This window comes from Oncorhynchus masou, chromosome 17 (assembly GCF_036934945.1).
Source record: "Oncorhynchus masou masou isolate Uvic2021 chromosome 17, UVic_Omas_1.1, whole genome shotgun sequence".
Classification (NCBI taxonomy): domain Eukaryota; kingdom Metazoa; phylum Chordata; class Actinopteri; order Salmoniformes; family Salmonidae; genus Oncorhynchus; species Oncorhynchus masou.
Genome location: NC_088228.1, coordinates 39,972,822 through 39,992,816, shown reverse-complemented (window position 1 = coordinate 39,992,816; position 19,995 = coordinate 39,972,822). Strand labels below are relative to the sequence as shown.

Here is a 19,995-nt window from a genome sequence, read left to right as displayed (position 1 = left end):
CCCAACACAGCTCCAGGCTGTGTAAGGGCTATTTGACCAAGAAAGAAAGTGATGGAGTGCAGCATCAGATGACCTGGCCTCCACAATCACCTGACCTCACCCAACCTATTTTTATTTATTTAACCTTTAACCTTTATTTAACCAGGCAAGTCAGTTAAGAACGCATTCTTATTTACAGTGATGGCCTACCCCGGCCAAACCCTAACCCGGATGACTTAGATCACTGCACCACTCGGGATGAGTTGGACCGCAGAGTGAAGGAAAAGCAGCCAACAATTGCTCAGCATATGTGGGAACTCCAGTTGTGGGAACTCCATTCAATCTCTGTCTTTTGTTTGACAAGCTCTTTCATTAACTGAGTTGAAAATCAAATTAATCCACCCCCACAGTGGCCACCACAGTGATGGAACTGTTCTATTATCTATGTTGGCCTGGGTCTTTTTATTTAAAATTGTAAACAACACGGCAACTGTTTCATTCCTCAAGCTTCTGAAGTAGCAACAGTGTAGAATGATGGAGACAGAAACGAGAGAGGAGACCAAAACATAACCAGCTGAGAGTCGAGTGTAGAGAGTAAGAGACTAATATGTTATACAACCCTCCCTGCCTCTCCTCTCCCAGCACAGTGCTCTATGGGCTGGTTCTGACCCGAGGTAAGCGGACGTAAATGGAAAGTAATTCCCTTTTTATGCACTTTTCTCTCAGTGCTTATTCTGATCTTGAATTTAAACATGAGAATAGCATGCTATTCACCCACTACTCGAGATGAAGGTGTGGCGGAGTGTGTCTACAGATACATCATATTCTGAGCTTGACTTAATTTTCTCATAATATGCACGAGGAAACCATGAACAAGGTCTAGCGAACCTACCGGTTCCAAGTGGAAAAAGAATCTAGGCTACTTTCTTTTTTTTCCAATAGAAAAAACAAACGCTACTGATAACAGCTGCGTAAATGAGTAACTCATTTGGTTTTTCCTGATGACGAATGGAGACGAATGTGAAACCAGTCAAATAGAAGCAAACTGAGAATCATATGAACACAGTGGCCCCTTTTCCACAGTAAAGTAGGCTATAAATAACTGTGCCTTTATTTAGGATTTTTATTGCGTGCCATCATAATTTGCGTGGATGACATTTGGAGATGCTTCTGTAGGTTTGAACCTGCCGAGTTGATGTATGCGCTTTGGAACGTTTTAATTATATAACCAGGCTTTTCACCTTTTTATTTTACAATTTGTATCATGTTAAATATTAGCCACTATCAGGAGCCACCGTCAGTAATACCCATTTATAACTGTCACCTTAGTGTTAGTGTCCTTCATTTGCAGTGTATATTTTGCATCATTCCATTTCATTCCGTTTACCTTTCTTTCCTCTGTCATGTCTGTGTAGTTGTTCCTGGTGGTGGCGAGCATTAGGGGATCATATTAGGCTAATAATTGGCAATAATTTGGGACATGTAGCCTGTTTGAATCATTATGGAACTCAGACCACACAATTTACGACGACTCGGCCACTGTCATACAGTTCCATGATTAGTGAGGATTAGGGTAGATTTATAGGATTAACGTTCAACCGTGAATGAACACTTTTTTCAACCTTCCAATATTTTACTGAAAGAACTTGAATATGAACATTTTCAGGATGAATCAAACTGTATTTTTGATTCATCAATATATTTTGTGTGTAAAGGCTCTCCAAACCAGATTTTTTATGATTCAGACCTACTTTACTAACCCTAAATAATCTACAAAATGTGAGTGTTTTTAAATCTACCAATTGGTGCTGAAGCAGAGACGAATATGCATATATTTAGATTCCTTTCACTGATCCCTGTATTCTGAACCCGTTCTCTTGATGTATTCTAGTCTATCGACAAAATTGTAATTAAAGGTAAACCATATTTAAAGGACTGGCTTAAGACAATTGTCCTGAAAACCCTATTGAATGAAAACTCCGCGAGAAAATCTGTTGGCCAGCAAGTGGGAGGGTTTTCAGCAGTTTAATTAAATGTATTCAGCGTGCGCAAAGGGAACCACACCTGCAAAGTGTGTTACGCACCTGCTTGTGGCAAGGCTGAATACCAACTACTGACAAGTACGTAGGAAACGGCGTGCATAGGAAAAACGGACGTTCCTAAATCGGAATCGGGCCCATAGTGCACTGCAGACTGTACAAATGGTGTGGAGTGGAGTGGCTCAGCGTCTGATTTAGTAGTGGAAAGTCAGATGTTTTTCTATTATCAGGCCAATCGAATAAGGTGACAGCAGCCATTACCTGCTGCAGTATATATCTCTTCTGCTAGGCAGGAGAGGAGGGGAACTACAGCAGGGACCAGGCTTAAATATACAGAGGAGAGCCTTTCACATAACTCAACCTAGGCTTTAGTCAACACAGAGTGAGAAAGGGAGGGGGTGGAGACAGAGAGTTTAACACTGAGAGTGCTAGGTTTACTGAGGTAGGTGGTGCAGATGGTTCGCTACTATGCATTCGGAAAGTATTCAGACCCCTTGACTTTTTACACATTTTGTTACGTTAAAACCTTATTCTAAAACAATACACAATACTCCATAATGACAAAGCAAAAACAGTTTTTGTTTAAAATTTTTGCAAATGTATTAAAAAAACAAATAACAGAAATACCTTATTTACATAAGTATTCAGACTTTTTCTATGAGACTCGTAATTGAAGGTTGATTGGAGTCCACCTGTGGTACATTCAAATAATTGGTAATGATTTGGAAAGGCACACACCTGTCTATATGAGGTTCCACAGTTGACAGTGCATGTCAGAGCAAAAACCAAGCCATGAAGTCGAAGGAATTGTCCGTAGAACTCTGAGACTGGATTGTGTCGAGGCACAGATCTGGGGAAGGGTACCAAAAAGTTTCTACAGCATTGAATATCCCCAAGAACACAGTGGCCTGAGTTTGGGGGGGGGGGGGGCAGCATGGTGATGGTGCCAGCATGGTGATGGCAGCATCATGCCGTGGGGATGTTTTTCAGCAGCAGGGACTGGGAGACTAGACAGGATCGAGGGAAAGATGAACTGAGAAAAGTACAGGGAGATCCTTGATGAAAACCTGCTCCAGAGAACTCAGGACCTTGGAGTGGGGTAAACATTCACCTTCCAACAGGACAACGAATCTAAGCACACAACCAAGACAACACAGGAGTGGTGTATGGACAAGTCTCTATATGTTCTTGAGTGGCCCAGCCAGAGGCCGGACTTGAACCTGATCGAACATCTCTGGAGAGACCTGAGAATAGCTGTGCAGCGACATTCCCCGTCCAGCCTGACAGAGCTTGAGAGGATCTGCAGAGAAGAATGGGATAAACTCCCTAAATACAGGTGTTCCAAGCTTGTAGTGTCATACCCAAGAAGATTCAAGGCTGTAATCGCTGCTAAAGGAGCTTCAACAAAGTACTGAGTAAAGGGTCTGAATACTTATTTAAATTTGAGATTTCAGTTTTTTATTTTTAATAGGTTTGCAAACATTTCTAAAAACCTGTTTTTGCTTTGTCATTATGGGGTGTTGTGTGTAGATTGAATAGGAATTTTAGAGTAAGGCTGTGAAGTAACAAAATGTGGAAAACGTCAAGGGGTCTGAATACTTTCTGCATGCTCTCTATATAGCCATTTCAAATAAGATGCTCTCTCTCTCTCGCTCTCTCTCCTCTTTCCCCCCTCTATTTCTCTCTCGGTGTATTTAGGAGTCCAGCCAAAACCAAATGGAGTTTTTATTTTACTAATTATCCCTGCAGTAGAGGAAATTACCAGCATTAAACACCAACAGGGTCAACAGAGACTGTTTGTTTGGGCAGTGACTTAAAGTGATGGAGGTTAGAAAGAGTGTAAGAGGTCAGGGTTATTGAGAGAGAGAGAGAGAGAGTTTGTCTGCCAGCCTACCTACCTATCTGCCTACCAACCTGCCTACCTACAGCTGAAGTCGGAAGTTTACATACACTTAGGTTGGAGTCATTAAAACTCGTTTTTCAACCACCACAAATTTATTGTTAACCATCTATAGTTTTGGCAAGTTGGTTAGGACATCTACTTTGACACAAGTCATTTTTCCAACAATTGTTTAGAGACAAATTATTTCACTTATAGTTCACAATTCCAGTGGGTCAGAAGTTGACATACACTAAGTAGACTGTCCCTTTAAACAGCTTGGAAAATTCCAGAAAATTGTCATGGCTTCTGATAGGGTAATTGACATAATTTGAGTCAATTGGAGGCGTACCGGTGGTTGTATTTCAAGACCGACCTTCAAACTCAGTGCCTCTTTGCTTGACATCATGGGAAAATCAAAAGAAATCAGCCAAGACCTCAGAAAACAAATTGTAGACCTCAACAAGTCAGGTTCACATATGGGAGAAAATGTCTGAAGGTACCACGTTCATCTGTACAAACAATAGTACGCAAGTATAAACACCATGAGACCACGCAGCCGTCATACTGCTCAGGAACCGTTCTGTCATACCGTTCTGTCTCCTAGACATTCATGCACTTTGGTGCGAGAAGTGCAAATCAATCCCAGAACAACAGCAAAGGACCTTGTGAAGATTCTGGAGGAAACAGGTACAAAAGTATCTATATCCACAGTTAAACGAGTCCTATATCGACATAACCTGAAAGACCGCTCAGCAAGGAAGAAGCCACTGCTCCAAAACCACCATAAAAAAAGCCAGACTACGGTTTGCAACTACACATGGGGACAAAGATCGCACTTTTTGGTCCTCTGGTCTGATGAAACAAAAATAGAACTGTTTGGCCATAATGACCATTGTTTTGTTTGGAGGAAAAAGACTTGCAAGCCGAAGAACACCATCCCAACCGTGAAGCACGGAGTTGGCAGCATCATGTTGTGGGGGGGCTTTGCCGCAAGAGGGACTGGTGCACTTCACAAAATAGATTGCATCATGAGGGAGGAAAATTATGTGGATATATTGAAGCAACATCTCAAGACATTAGTCAGTAAGTTAAACCTTGGTCGCAAATGGGTCTTCCAAACAGACAATGACCCCAAGCCTACTTCAAAGTTGTGGCAAAATGGCTTAAAGACAACAAAGGGAAGGTATTGGAGTGGCCATCACAAGCCCTGACCTCAATCCTATAGAAAATTTGTGGGCAGAACTGAAAAAGCGTGTGCGAGCAAGGAGGCCTACAAACCTGACTCCGTTACACCACCTCTGTCAGGAGGAATGGGCCAAAATTCACCCAACTTATTGTGGGAAGCCTGTGGAAGGATACCCGAAATGTTTGACCCAAGTTAAACAATTTAAAGGCAATGCTACCAAATACTATTTGAGTGTATGTAAACTTCTGACCCACTGGGAATGTGATGAAAGAAATAAAAGCTGAAATAAATCATTCTCTCTACTATTAATCTGACATTTCTCATTCTTAAAATAAAGTGGTGATCCTAACTGACCTAAAACAGGGAATTTATACTAGGATTAAATGTCAGGAATTGTGAAAAACTGAGTTTAAATGTATTTGGCTAAGGTATATGTAAACTTCTGATTTCAACTGTGCCTGCCTGCCTGCCTACCTGCCTACCTACCTGTCTGTCTGTCTGTCTGTCTGTCTGTCTGTCTGTCTGTCTGTCTGTCTGTCTGTCTGTCTGTCTGTCTGTCTGTCTGTCTGTCTGTCTGTCTGTCGTCTTACTGTCTGTCATCAATGCGAACTGTTGTTTGTTTTGATGGTGAAATTTCAACCACAGGATTATGTCATCATCAAATCAGGCTTTATTTAAATAACACATTTCAGACATGGGATGCAACACAATGTCCTTCACAGGAAAAAACAAATAAAAACAATGTTTACTACACAACAAACATAAGAGGATCAAAAACTAAAGAATAACAATAAAAACTGAATGACTAAAAAGCACCCTGAGGAACAGCAAAGCCAAAAAGGTTTTAAGATCTCTTTAAAAATGGCCCCTCTCAGGTTCTCTGGCAGGCTGTTCCAGAGGCTGGGGGCATAGTAACTAAAGGCTGTCTCTACATGTCTCTTGGCCCCCCTCAGGTTCTCTGGCAGGCTGTTCCAGAGGCTGGGGGCATAGTAACTAAAGGCTGTCTCTACATGTCTCTTGGCCCCCTCAGGTTCTCTGGCAGGCTGTTCCAGAGGCTGGGGGCATAGTAACTAAAGGCTGTCTCTACATGTCTCTTGGCCCCCCCTCAGGTTCTCTGGCAGGCTGTTCCAGAGGCTGGGGGCATAGTAACTAAAGGCTGACTCTACATGTCTCTTGGCCCCCTCAGGTTCTCTGGCAGGCTGTTCCAGAGGCTGGGGGCATAGTAACTAAAGGCTGTCTCTACATGTCTCTTGGCCCCCCTCAGGTTCTCTGGCAGGCTGTTCCAGAGGCTGGGGGCATAGTAACTAAAGGCTGTCTCTACATGTCTCTTGGCCCCCCTCAGGTTCTCTGGCAGGCTGTTCCAGAGGCTGGGGGCATTGTAACTAAAGGCTGTCTCTACATGTCTCTTGGCCCCCCCCTCAGGTTCTCTGGCAGGCTGTTCCAGAGGCTGGGGGCATAGTAACTAAAGGCTGTCTCTACATGTCTCTTGGCCCCCCTCAGGTTCTCTGGGAGGCTGTTCCAGAGGCTGGGGGCATAGTAACTAAAGGCTGTCTCTACATGTCTCTTGGCCCCCTCAGGTTCTCTGGGAGGCTGTTCCAGAGGCTGGGGGCATAGTAACTAAAGGCTGTCTCTACATGTCTCTTGGCCCCCTCAGGTTCTCTGGCAGGCTGTTCCAGAGGCTGGGGGCATAGTAACTAAAGGCTGTCTCTACATGTCTCTTGGCCCCCCTCAGGTTCTCTGGCAGGCTGTTCCAGAGGCTGGGGGCATAGTAACTAAAGGCTGTCTCTACATGTCTCTTGGCCCCCCTCAGGTTCTCTGGGAGGCTGTTCCAGAGGCTGGGGGCATAGTAACTAAAGGCTGTCTCTACATGTCTCTTGGCCCCCCTCAGGTTCTCTGGCAGGCTGTTCCAGAGGCTGGGGGCATAGTAACTAAAGGCTGTCTCTACATGTCTCTTGGCCCCCTCAGGTTCTCTGGCAGGCTGTTCCAGAGGCTGGGGGCATAGTAACTAAAGGCTGTCTCTACATGTCTCTTGGCCCCCTCAGGTTCTCTGGGAGGCTGTTCCAGAGGCTGGGGGCATAGTAACTAAAGGCTGTCTCTACATGTCTCTTGGCCCCCCTCAGGTTCTCTGGGAGGCTGTTCCAGAGGCTGGGGGCATAGTAACTAAAGGCTGTCTCTACATGTCTCTTGGCCCCCTCAGGTTCTCTGGCAGGCTGTTCCAGAGGCTGGGGGCATAGTAACTAAAGGCTGTCTCTACATGTCTCTTGGCCCCCCTCAGGTTCTCTGGCAGGCTGTTCCAGAGGCTGGGGGCATAGTAACTAAAGGCTGTCTCTACATGTCTCTTGGCCCCCCTCAGGTTCTCTGGCAGGCTGTTCCAGAGGCTGGGGGCATAGTAACTAAAGGCTGTCTCTACATGTCTCTTGGCCCCCTCAGGTTCTCTGGCAGGCTGTTCCAGAGGCTGGGGGCATAGTAACTAAAGGCTGTCTCTACATGTCTCTTGGCCCCCCCTCAGGTTCTCTGGCAGGCTGTTCCAGAGGCTGGGGGCATAGTAACTAAAGGCTGTCTCTACATGTCTCTTGGCCCCCCTCAGGTTCTCTGGCAGGCTGTTCCAGAGGCTGGGGGCATAGTAACTAAAGGCTGTCTCTACATGTCTCTTGGTCCCCCTCAGGTTCTCTGGCAGGCTGTTCCAGAGGCTGGGGGCATAGTAACTAAAGGCTGTCTCTACATGTCTCTTGGCCCCCTCAGGTTCTCTGGCAGGCTGTTCCAGAGGCTGGGGGCATAGTAACTAAAGGCTGTCTCTACATGTCTCTTGGCCCCCTCAGGTTCTCTGGCAGGCTGTTCCAGAGGCTGGGGGCATAGTAACTAAAGGCTGTCTCTACATGTCTCTTGGCCCCCCTCAGGTTCTCTGGCAGGCTGTTCCAGAGGCTGGGGGCATAGTAACTAAAGGCTGTCTCTACATGTCTCTTGGCCCCCTCAGGTTCTCTGGCAGGCTGTTCCAGAGGCTGGGGGCATAGTAACTAAAGGCTGTCTCTACATGTCTCTTGGCCCCCTCAGGTTCTCTGGCAGGCTGTTCCAGAGGCTGGGGGCATAGTAACTAAAGGCTGTCTCTACATGTCTCTTGGCCCCCTCAGGTTCTCTGGCAGGCTGTTCCAGAGGCTGGGGGCATAGTAACTAAAGGCTGTCTCTACATGTCTCTTGGCCCCCCTCAGGTTCTCTGGCAGGCTGTTCCAGAGGCTGGGGGCATAGTAACTAAAGGCTGTCTCTACATGTCTCTTGGCCCCACTCAGGTTCTCTGGCAGGCTGTTCCAGAGGCTGGGGGCATAGTAACTAAAGGCTGTCTCTACATGTCTCTTGGTCCCCCTCAGGTTCTCTGGCAGGCTGTTCCAGAGGCTGGGGGCATAGTAACTAAAGGCTGTCTCTACATGTCTCTTGGCCCCCCTCAGGTTCTCTGGCAGGCTGTTCCAGAGGCTGGGGGCATAGTAACTAAAGGCTGTCTCTACATGTCTCTTGGCCCCCCTCAGGTTCTCTGGCAGGCTGTTCCAGAGGCTGGGGGCATAGTAACTAAAGGCTGTCTCTACATGTCTCTTGGCCCCCTCAGGTTCTCTGGCAGGCTGTTCCAGAGGCTGGGGGCATAGTAACTAAAGGCTGTCTCTACATGTCTCTTGGCCCCCTCAGGTTCTCTGGCAGGCTGTTCCAGAGGCTGGGGGCATAGTAACTAAAGGCTGTCTCTACATGTCTCTTGGCCCCCCTCAGGTTCTCTGGCAGGCTGTTCCAAAGGCTGGGGGCATAGTTACTAAAGGCTGTCTTTACATGTCTCTTGGCCCCCCTCAGGTTCTCTAGCAGGCTGTTCCAGAGGCTGGGGGCATAGTAACTAAAGGCTGTCTCTACATGTCTCTTGGCCCCCCTCAGGTTCTCTGGCAGGCTGTTCCAGAGGCTGGGGGCATAGTAACTAAAGGCTGTCTCTACATGTCTCTTGGCCCCCTCAGGTTCTCTGGCAGGCTGTTCCAGAGGCTGGGGGCATAGTAACTAAAGGCTGTCTCTACATGTCTCTTGGCCCCCTCAGGTTCTCTGGCAGGCTGTTCCAGAGGCTGGGGGCATAGTAACTAAAGGCTGTCTCTACATGTCTCTTGGCCCCCTCAGGTTCTCTGGCAGGCTGTTCCAGAGGCTGGGGGCATAGTAACTAAAGGCTGTCTTTACATGTCTCTTGGCCCCCTCAGGTTCTCTGGCAGGCTGTTCCAGAGGCTGGGGGCATAGTAACTAAAGGCTGTCTCTACATGTCTCTTGGCCCCCTCAGGTTCTCTGGCAGGCTGTTCCAGAGGCTGGGGGCATAGTAACTAAAGGCTGTCTCTACATGTCTCTTGGCCCCCCTCAGGTTCCCTGGGAGGCTGTTCCAGAGGCTGGGGGCATAGTAACTAAAGGCTGTCTCTACATGTCTCTTGGCCCCCTCAGGTTCTCTGGCAGGCTGTTCCAGAGGCTGGGGGCATAGTAACTAAATGCTGTCTCTACATGTCTCTTGGCCCCCCTCAGGTTCTCTGGCAGGCTGTTCCAGAGGCTGGGGGCATAGTAACTAAAGGCTGTCTCTACATGTCTCTTGGCCCCCTCAGGTTCTCTGGCAGGCTGTTCCAGAGGCTGGGGGCATAGTAACTAAAGGCTGTCTCTACATGTCTCTTGGCCCCCTCAGGTTCTCTGGCAGGCTGTTCCAGAGGCTGGGGGCATAGTAACTAAAGGCTGTCTCTACATGTCTCTTGGCCCCCTCAGGTTCTCTGGCAGGCTGTTCCAGAGGCTGGGGGCATAGTAACTAAAGGCTGTCTCTACATGTCTCTTGGCCCCCCTCAGGTTCTCTGGCAGGCTGTTCCAGAGGCTGGGGGCATAGTAACTAAAGGCTGTCTCTACATGTCTCTTGGCCCCCCTCAGGTTCTCTGGCAGGCTGTTCCAGAGGCTGGGGGCATAGTAACTAAAGGCTGTCTCTACATGTCTCTTGGCCCCCTCAGGTTCTCTGGCAGGCTGTTCCAGAGGCTGGGGGCATAGTAACTAAAGGCTGTCTCTACATGTCTCTTGGCCCCCCTCAGGTTCTCTGGCAGGCTGTTCCAGAGGCTGGGGGCATAGTAACTAAAGAGACTGGGGGCATAGGAACTGCCTCTCTATGGTTTTTGGTCCTAGGCTTTGTGATAGTTAAAAGGCCAGTGCCAGAGGACCTGAGGGACCTACTGGATACAGAACTTAAAGCATGTCTGACATGTATTGGGGTGCATAATGGTGGAAGGATTTAAAAACCAAAATAATAATCTTAAAATGAATGTTAAAACTCACAGGCAGGCGGTGCAGAGATCTGGTCTTGGTCAGTACCCATGCTGCAGCATTCTGTATGTTTTGCAGTTGACCAATGGCTTTCAAAAGTTCCCAGAAGTCGTACTACATTCGCCAAAATACGAAGCATACAAGCAATGGACACTATTTCTTCAGAAAATGGGAGTGGCTTCACAATATTCTAGCATAGCATTACAGCAGTTGCTTGTATGTACCGGTATGTTATGTTGATTATTCACGTCATGATTACCTAAGCGGTACTGTTGTTGTGCGTTCTCAATGGATTTTTGTTAATGAAGTCGTAAGAAGTCTAGCTAGTAATTTGTTAGCCATACTAACAAGCTAGCAAGAAGTTGCATATCAACAGCATCAACTTCCAGTAGACAGGCGAAGCATTAGTACACTCAACTGAAAGGATATTGTTTGTTTACGGTATACTAAAATGAACTAATAGTATGTAGTATATATTCATTAAGTATGTGGTATACAGTAAGTTAGTATGTTAGTATTCAAACACAGCTCTGGTGTTTTATCTTTTTTCTCCGTGAATTAAAATATGCGGCCAGATTCTCTCTCTGTGCTTTGGCTCCAACAATAATTACCTCATTCTTGTCTTGATTTAGCTTAGGAAGTTGTGAGCCATCCAAGTATTTAAAAAACTAACACATTCTAATAATTTATCCGTGGAGCTAAAATCCTCTGGTGACACAAAAATGTAAAGTTGTGTATCGCCTGCATAGTATTGAAAATCAATGCTGTGCTTTCTGATAAACTGAACAGTACCGGACCCAAAATCGAACCTTGTGGAACCATTTTCTTTGAGTTATGTTCACCAAGGGTGACAAAAAACTATTGACCAGTAAACTAGGTCTTAATCCATTTAAAAACTGGACCGGAGAGGCCAACCCACTTCTCCAGTCTGTCCAGAAGAACATCATGGTCAACAGTGTTAAATGCAGCACTTAAATCCAAAAGTACAAGGACAGAGAGCTGTTTGGCATCTGTGTTGGCTCTAAGATAATTTACCACTTTAACTAAGGCAGTGGTGGGCCCGAAAACCAGAAAAATAAAAACAGTTGGCACTTAAAAAAACATTTAGTTGTTTGAAAACCAATTTCTCCAGAATTGTGCTTAAGATTGTATGGTTGGAGATTGGCTGGCAACTGTTAAGAGCTGGAGAATCTAGATGATTTTTCTTCAGAAGGAGTTTCACCATAGCAGCTTTTAATGCAGTGCCTGCGAACAGGGAGGGATTAACAATAGCTTGCACTTCTTGAAGAAGGTGGTGGGGATAGGATCGAGAACGCAGGTAGAAGGCTTAAGTAGTGATATCACTTTCCTGAGCATGTCTATGTCAACCAGGGAAAATAAATCCATAGTGCTTCTGCGTGGTAAACTAGGGCACATAGCATCAAACTTCTCATCAGGTCTTGACTTATACCCGGTCTAATGTTTGTTATATTATCTTATGTCGCAAACTCATCACATTTAGATGTGGAGGAAGGTTCACATAGATTTGCGGGGTTAGGATTTATCAGGCCATCAATGGTTGAGAAGAGCACTCTCACATTATTCTGATCAAGTTAGAAAAATAAGCCAGTGCGGCATTTTCAATTGCCTTGTTATATATGCCAAGTTGCTCTCTCAGAGTATCATAATGGACCTGCAACGTTGACTCCCCACTCCCACTCTGCCTTTCTTCCATTTCTCTATAATTTATTAGTTTCTTCACTCATCCAAATGGGTATCCGTTTGGATGTGGCCTTTTCAACTTTACTGTAGCTATGGCATCAATGGTTGCCCTTAATTTGCTATTAAAGTTATTAATGAAATCACCACAAGAGGAAGGCAGAATAGGTGATGGATTATTGTTCTTCTACTCAATAAAATCTGTAGCAACTTCAGAGATAAGATAGTGTTTCTCAATAATGCATTCAGTATTACCCTGTGCTCTGGCAACAAGGTAGATACAAATACACAGTGGTGATCAGATAAAGCAGCATCAACAGTAGAAAGCCCCTTGGTAATAACCAGGTCCAGAGTATGGCCACGGTTATGTGTGGGCCCAGTAAAACATGTTGGATAAAGTCCATAGAGCTCAAAAGATTCATAAATTCAATGGCCTTGGAGTCAGTCTCTTTGTCAACATTAATATTAAAATCACCCAACACAATGATTTTTATCATAGTTCTCAAGGACAACAGACAATAGTTCAGATAAATCAGTAAAGAAAGTGGGGCAGTGCTTTGGTGGCCTATACAGGGTCATGGACAGCACTGTTGTGACATTTAAACAGTATAGCATGATGCTCTAAAGACCCAAAGTCGCCAAATGAAATGAATGAAAAGTATGAAAAGCTGGGGGGGGCTTCAATAAGAGTCTTAACTACAGTTTGAAGAGAGCCAGGTTTCAGTGAGAAACATGCAATCAACGTTGTGCTCAGTAATGAGTTCATTTACGAGAAAGGTTTCACTAGTGATTGCTCTAATATTTAAAAGTGCCATATTCAATTAGTGTGGGCCACTCTTAACTCTAAGATAGATGACATTAATCTCACACAAATGATCAAGGAACCTACCAGGTACAACCCTAAATCCGTAACCATGGGCACCCTCTTAGATATCATCCTGACCAATTTTCCCTCTAAATACACCTCTGCCATCTTCAACCAGGATCTCAGCGATCACTGCCTCATTGGCTGCATCCGTAATGGGTCTGCGGTCAAACAACAACCCCTCATCACTGTCAAACGCTACCTAAAACATTTCAGCAAGCAGGCCTTCTCATCGACCTGACCCGGGTATCCCGGAAGGATATAGACCTCATCCCGTCAGTAGAGGATGCCTGATTGCGCTTTAAAAGTACTTTCCTCACCATCTTAAATAAGCATGCCTTTTTCAAAAAATGTAGAACTAAGAACATATATAGCCCTTGGTTCACCCCAGACTTGACTGCCCTTGACCAGCACAAAAACATCCTGTGGCATTCTGTTCTAGCATCGAATAGTCCTCGTGATATGCAACTTTTCAGGGAAGTCAGGAATCAATATACACAGTCAGATAGGAAAGCTAAGGCTAGCTTTTTCAAACAAGAATTTGCATCTTGTTGCACTAATTCCAAAAAGTTTTGGGACACTGTAGTCCATGAAGAATAAGAGCACCCCCTCCCAGCTGCCCACTGCAGTGAGGCTAGGAAACACTGTCACCACCGATAAATCTAACTTCAATAAGCATTACCCCTACCCCGGCCAACAACTCTGTACCCCCTGCAGCAAATTGCCCAAGCCCCCCGCCCCCGCCGCTTCTCCTTCACCCAAGTCCAGTCAGCTGGTGTTCTAAAGGGGATGCAAAATCTGGATCCCTACAAATCAGCTGGGCCAGACAATATGGACCCTCTCTTTCTGAAATGGCCCGCCGAAATTGTTGCAACCCCTATTACTAGCCTGTTCAACCTCTCTTGCGTATCGTCTGAGATCCCCAAAGATTGGAAAGCTGCTGCGTTCATCCCCCTCTTCAAAGGGAGAGACACTCTAGACCCAAATTGTTGTAGACCTATATCCATCCTGCCCTGTCTTTCTAAAAATCTTCGAAAGCCAAGTTAACAAACAGATCACCGACCATTTCGAATCCCACCGTACCTTCTCCACTATGCAATCTGGTTTCCGAGCTGGTCATGGGTGCACCTCAGCCACGCTCAAGGTCCTAAACGATATCATAACCGCCATCGATAAAAGAAAGTACTGTGCAGACTTCTTCATCGACCTGGCCAAGGCCTTTGACTCTGTCAATTACCACATTCTTATCGGCAGACTCAATAGCCTTGGTTTCTCAAATGACTTTCTCGCCTGGTTCACCAACTACTTCTCAGATAAAGTTCAGTGTGTCAAATCGGATGGCCTGTTGTCCGGACCTCTGGCAGTCTCTATCGGGGTGCCACAGGGTTCAATTCTCGGGCCTACTCTCTTCTCTGTATATATCAATGATGTCGCTCTTGCTGCTGGTGATTCTCTGATCCACCTCTACGCAGATGACACCATTCTGTATACATCTGGCCCTTCTTTGTGTAACGGATGTGAAACAGCTAGCTTAGTTAGCGGTGGTGCGCGCTAAGTAGCGCTTCAAGTGGTGACGTCACTTGCTCTGAGACCTTGAAGTAGTAGTTCCCCTTGCTCTGCAAGGGCCGCGGCTTTTGTGGAGCGATGGGTAACGATGCTTAGTGGGTGACTGTTGTTGATGTGTGCAGAGGGTCCCTGGTTCGCGCCCGGCTATGGGTGAGGGGACGGTCTAAAGTTATACTGTTACATTTGGAAACTGTGTTAACAAACCTCCAAACGAGCTTCAATGCCATACAACACTCCTTCCGTGGCCCGCACCCGCCCGCCCGACTAGCATCACTACTCTGGACGGTTCTGACTTAGAATATGTGGACAACTACACTTACCTAGGTGTCTGGTTAGGCTGTAAACTCTCCTTCCAGACTCACATTAAGCATCTCCAATCCAAAATTAAATCAAGAATCGGATTCCTATTTTGCAACAAAGCCTCCTTCACTCATGCCAACAAACATACCCTCGTAAAACGGACTATCCTACCGATCCTTGACTAGCCTCCAACACTCTACTCAGCAAACTGGATGTACTCTATCTCAGTGCCATCCGTTTTGTCACCAAAGCCCCATAAACTACCCACCACTGCGACCTGTATGCTCTCGTTGGCTGGCCCTCGCTACATATTCGTCACCAAACCCACTGGCTCTAGGTCATCTATAAGTCTTTGTTAGGCAAAGCCCCGCCTTATCTCAGCTCACTGGTCACCATAGCAACACCCACCCATAGCAAGCGCTCCAGCAGGTATATTTCACTGGTCATCCCCAAAGCCAACACTTCCTTTGGCCGCCTTTCTTTCCAGTTCTCTGCTACCAATGACTGGAACAAATTGCAAAAATCACTGAAGTTGCAGACTTAATATCTCCCTCTCTAACTTTAAGCATCAGCTGTCAGAGCAGCTTACCGATCACTGTACCTGTACACAGCCCATCTGTAAATAGCCCACCCAACTACCTCATCCCCATATTGTTATTTATCTGCCTGCTCTTTTGCACCCCAGTATCTCTACTTGTACATCATCATCTGCACATCTATCACTCCACTGTTAATGCTAAATTGTAATTATTTTGCCTCTATGGCCTATTTATTGCCTTACCTCCCTAATCTTCTACATTTGCACACACTGCAAATGAATGTTTCTATTGTGTTATTGACTGTGCATTTGTTTATGTGTAACTCTGTGTTTTAGTTTTTGTCGCACTGCTTTGTTTTATCTTGGCCAGGTCGCAGTTGTAAATGATTATTGTTTTCAACTGGCCTCCCTGCTTAAATACAGGTGAAATAAAAACCAAAACAATATATAATAATCTCCTTTGAATGTTGACATTTGTCTGCATTGTCAACCAAACACAATTTCATGTTAATTTTGTAAGTTAATCTTACAAACGAATGTAACTGTATTTCATGTTAATTTTGTAGTAGCCTAAAGTTAATCTTACAAACGAATGTAACCGTATTTCATGTTAATTTTGTAATAGCCTAAAGTTAATCTTACAAACGAATGTAACCGTATTTGTTTACACTTAAAATGACTAACACGTCTGAGGTCACAATCTGAGGTCACTGTTACTAAATGTCCTCTTATGTAATCATAGAAAGTCTGCATGTTCAAGGAGATCTTCACAACTGCTTTAATAATCTGCACAAAATCTCAAACCAAAAATTAGTGTTAAGTGCCTTGTTCAAGGGCAAAGGTTTTACCTTGTCGGTTCGGGTAGTCAAACCAGCAACCTTTCGGTTGTGCTATTAGATGAAGCACAGTGATAAGTTAAGTTGTTGTATAAATACAAAATATCTGACATTGTATTCCCATTTGAACTTTGTTTTGCTTTTAAATGGTTGAAAGTGGGTGGATAAAGGGTGAACTCTCATTGATCAAAGACTCAACCAAATATCACCCACATGTCCATGTTGAAATGACATGGTGTTCCCAGTGAATGAGTATGTGTATGTGTGTGTGCACGTGCCTGTGTGCGTGTCTTAGATCTCCCAAAGGTAGCCTCCCTGTCTGAGGAGAGCAGAGATAATCTGTTCAGGAAAATAGAGAGAGTGAGAGAGAGTACTCCCAGGCTCTGAGTACAGTACTCCCAGGCAGCTCACAGTACCACACAGGAAGCTGGGTGACGCCAGCCAACAGGGGCTATATGAAATCAAGAGCGTACTGGAGTAACTTCCCATCTCTCTTCTTTCCCACAGCGCACAGAAAGGACACTCACAGAGGATATCATGTTCACCTTAATTATTTCCTAGAAAGGTGTTTTTTTACAGAAGAAATGCCTTTATATGCCCTTAACATACATTTTATGAAACAATTTTCAGAAAGACTCATATTCCAATAGATTGAAGGAGAAAAAAGTGTCACTGCTTTAGTTGCATTCTCTGCTACTAAATCCCTACTCACTCAAGACATTCTCACGATGAACCAACCCTGGCGCAAGAGGGATTTGGTGAGTGAGGCATGTTTTTGGCACTCGTACTGTGTGAGACGTATTGGAGCAGGTGGAGGGATCAGGGTGCACAACTGTTTCCAAATGGACAGAGTTAGTAAGGCTAGTGTTGGCACAGGCACTGGATTACAGTACGCTTTTAGAAAAAAAGGTGCTATCTAGAACCTAAAGGGGTTCTTTGGCTTTCCCCATAGGATAACCCTTTGAAGAACACTTTATGGTTCCAGGTAGAACCCTTTTGGGTTACATCTTGAAGTATTTTCACAGAGGGTTCTACATTGAAACCTAAAAGGGTTGATCATTTGAGTCAGCCGTGTAGAGCTAGGGCAAAAAACTAAACGTGCACCCCTGGGAGGCCCCAGGACCGAGTTTGGGAAACCCTATATAGTGCACTACTTTCCAACAGGATGCAGCCTATCAAATATAACATGGTCCTCTGTGGGTCTATGTGAGGAAGATTTGCAGTATCAGGGGAAAGTTGAGTAATGCAGTACTGATTTGAGCAAGATGTGGGACTAGACAAGCATTTTTCAGTATGAAAGTGTGTAAATAAGATGGCAGCAAGTGTCCGCGGAATACCATCATATCTAGTCTACCTGATGAGAGGGAGAGAGACAGACAGAGACAGAGACAGAGAGACAGAGAGAGAGAGAGAGAGAGAGAGAAAGAAAGAAGGAGAGAGAGAGAGAGAGAGAGAGAGAGAGAGAGAGAGAAAGAAAGAAAGAAAGAAGGAGAGAGAGAGAGAGAGAGAGAGAGAGAGAGAGAGAGAGAGAGAGAGAGAGAGAGAGAGAGAGAGAGAGAGAGAGAGAGAGAGAGTTTAAAAAAATGCTGGGTAAATAGTGCACAGAACACGTGTTGAGTTATTTTTGACCCAGCCTGTTGGGTCACTTAGTTGGGTTATTGATCTTCCGGGTCGGATCAGAAGCCTGGAGGCGAAGCTTGATAGGATTGTGGCTTTCAGATAGTTATTTTTGACCACATATGAGAGTAAATATATTTCCGGTTAATCTGTTCTGTTGTCAACACATGTTAAGGCACGGACACTTTTGTAGCTTAATGAGCCACACACAGTTTGAGTTCCTCAAGTGCCTATGTGTATCCCAATGTTGGGATAGTTACCCCTTTTTATGGTATATAATGTCATTCATTTTATATACAAATATGTAATGTGCAAAAATATTGAAGGGAAATGTAATTTTGCAGTGCACAAACATAAAAAGCATGAGCTGGCCCACCCCCAGAGACAATGATTTAGTGTAGAGGTGCTGACTAATGGCGAATAAACAGTAAGCTAGAAAAACAAAGAGAGTCGTACACTCCATATGTATAAACTATGGGTATTTATTGGGTAAAACACCAATGTTTCGGCATCCCTGTGCCTTCCTCAGGGTGAACATAACATGATGAACAGGAACGCCATTTACTCTCTCCTGAAAATAGCCCATTATATTAGCCCATGGATCAAATAGCCCATGGATTACATTAAAAAAGACCCCTCTGCTGGATCAACCCAGCATGAAAGTGAATAAAAACCCAACTGATGGGTAAATTAGCCCGTGTTTGGGTAATCCAAAAGTGTGGCCTATTGCGGCGTGGCTTTCAGATAGTTATTGTAGGCCACCCGTGAGAGTTAATGTCATTCATGTTCATCGTGTTAAGTTTGTACACTGCAAATTTCAATGTTCCTTCAATATTTTTGCACATGAGATATTTCATATACAATTTATAATTATTTAAATATTAAAACACAGTGGAAACTATCCCAGCATAGGGAAATACACAGGTATTTAAGGAACTCCGACACTTGTGTTAGCTTTAAAGCTACAAAAGTATCAGTGCTCAACCTTAACATGTGTTGACAACACAACAGAACAGATTAAATGGAATTACATATGCTCACAGGTGGCAAGAAAGAACTATCTGAAACTCACCCCCACGCCTCCAGTCTTCTGATCTGACCCAAATGGATCATAGCTCAAAAAGCCAACATCAACAACCCAACTTAAAGAAAACAGTGGGTTGTTTGTGACCCAACTGGCTGAGTCAAAATAAACCAATGTGTGTTGTGTTCAATATTTACCCAAATTGTGTTGTTTTAACCCAGCATTGTTTTGTGTGTGCAGACAACAGCATAAATGGTGCATAAACTGCCAGCAGTCATGTAGGTGTCAGTCCATGTGTGCAATCTTCAATACTACAGCACATCCTCAAACAGACCACACCTAAAAAGACATCTTAACCACAACTAGTCTCTTTACAGTGCACCAACTTTTGACTAGGGCCCATAAGGCTCTGGTGGAAAGTAGTGCACCAACTCTTGACTAGGGCCCATAAGGCTCTGGTGGAAAGTAGTGCACCAACTTTTGACTAGGGCCCATAAGGCTCTGGTGGAAAGTAGTGCACCACCTTGTGACTAGGGCCCATAAGGCTCTGGTGGAAAGTAGTGCACCACCTTGTGACTAGGGCCCATAAGGCTCTGGTGGAAAGTAGTGCACCACCTTTTGACTAGGGCCCATAAGGCTCTGGTGGAAAGTAGTGCACCACCTTTTGACTAGGGCCCATAAGGCTCTGGTGGAAAGTAGTGCACCACCTTGTGACTAGGACCCATAAGGCTCTGGTGGAAAGTAGTGCACCACCTTGTGACTAGGGCCCATAAGGCTCTGGTGGAAAGTAGTGCACCACCTTTTGACTAGGGCCCATAAGGCTCTGGTGGAAAGTAGTGCACCACCTTGTGACTAGGACCCATAAGGCTCTGGTGGAAAGTAGTGCACCACCTTGTGACTAGGGCCCATAAGGCTCTGGTGGAAAGTAGTGCACCACCTTTTGACTAGGGCCCATAAGGCTCTGGTGGAAAGTAGTGCACCACCTTGTGACTAGGACCCATAAGGCTCTGGTGGAAAGTAGTGCACCACCTTGTGACTAGGACCCATAAGGCTCTGGTGGAAAGTAGTGCACCACCGGAAAGTAGAGGAATAGGGTGCCGTTTGGCAATCAGACGTAAGTGTGAAGGAAGACTGAAATGCCTTGAGACAGACATCACGGAAACCATGTAA

General features: G+C 45.1%; 1 protein-coding gene across 4 annotated transcripts in view; it reads right to left on the bottom strand.

The window, feature by feature from the left end:
• The window catches only part of LOC135559035 (zinc finger E-box-binding homeobox 1-like), a 104,234-nt gene that overhangs the window by 25,695 nt on the left and 58,544 nt on the right, over positions 1 to 19,995 (bottom strand). The window lies entirely within an intron of this gene.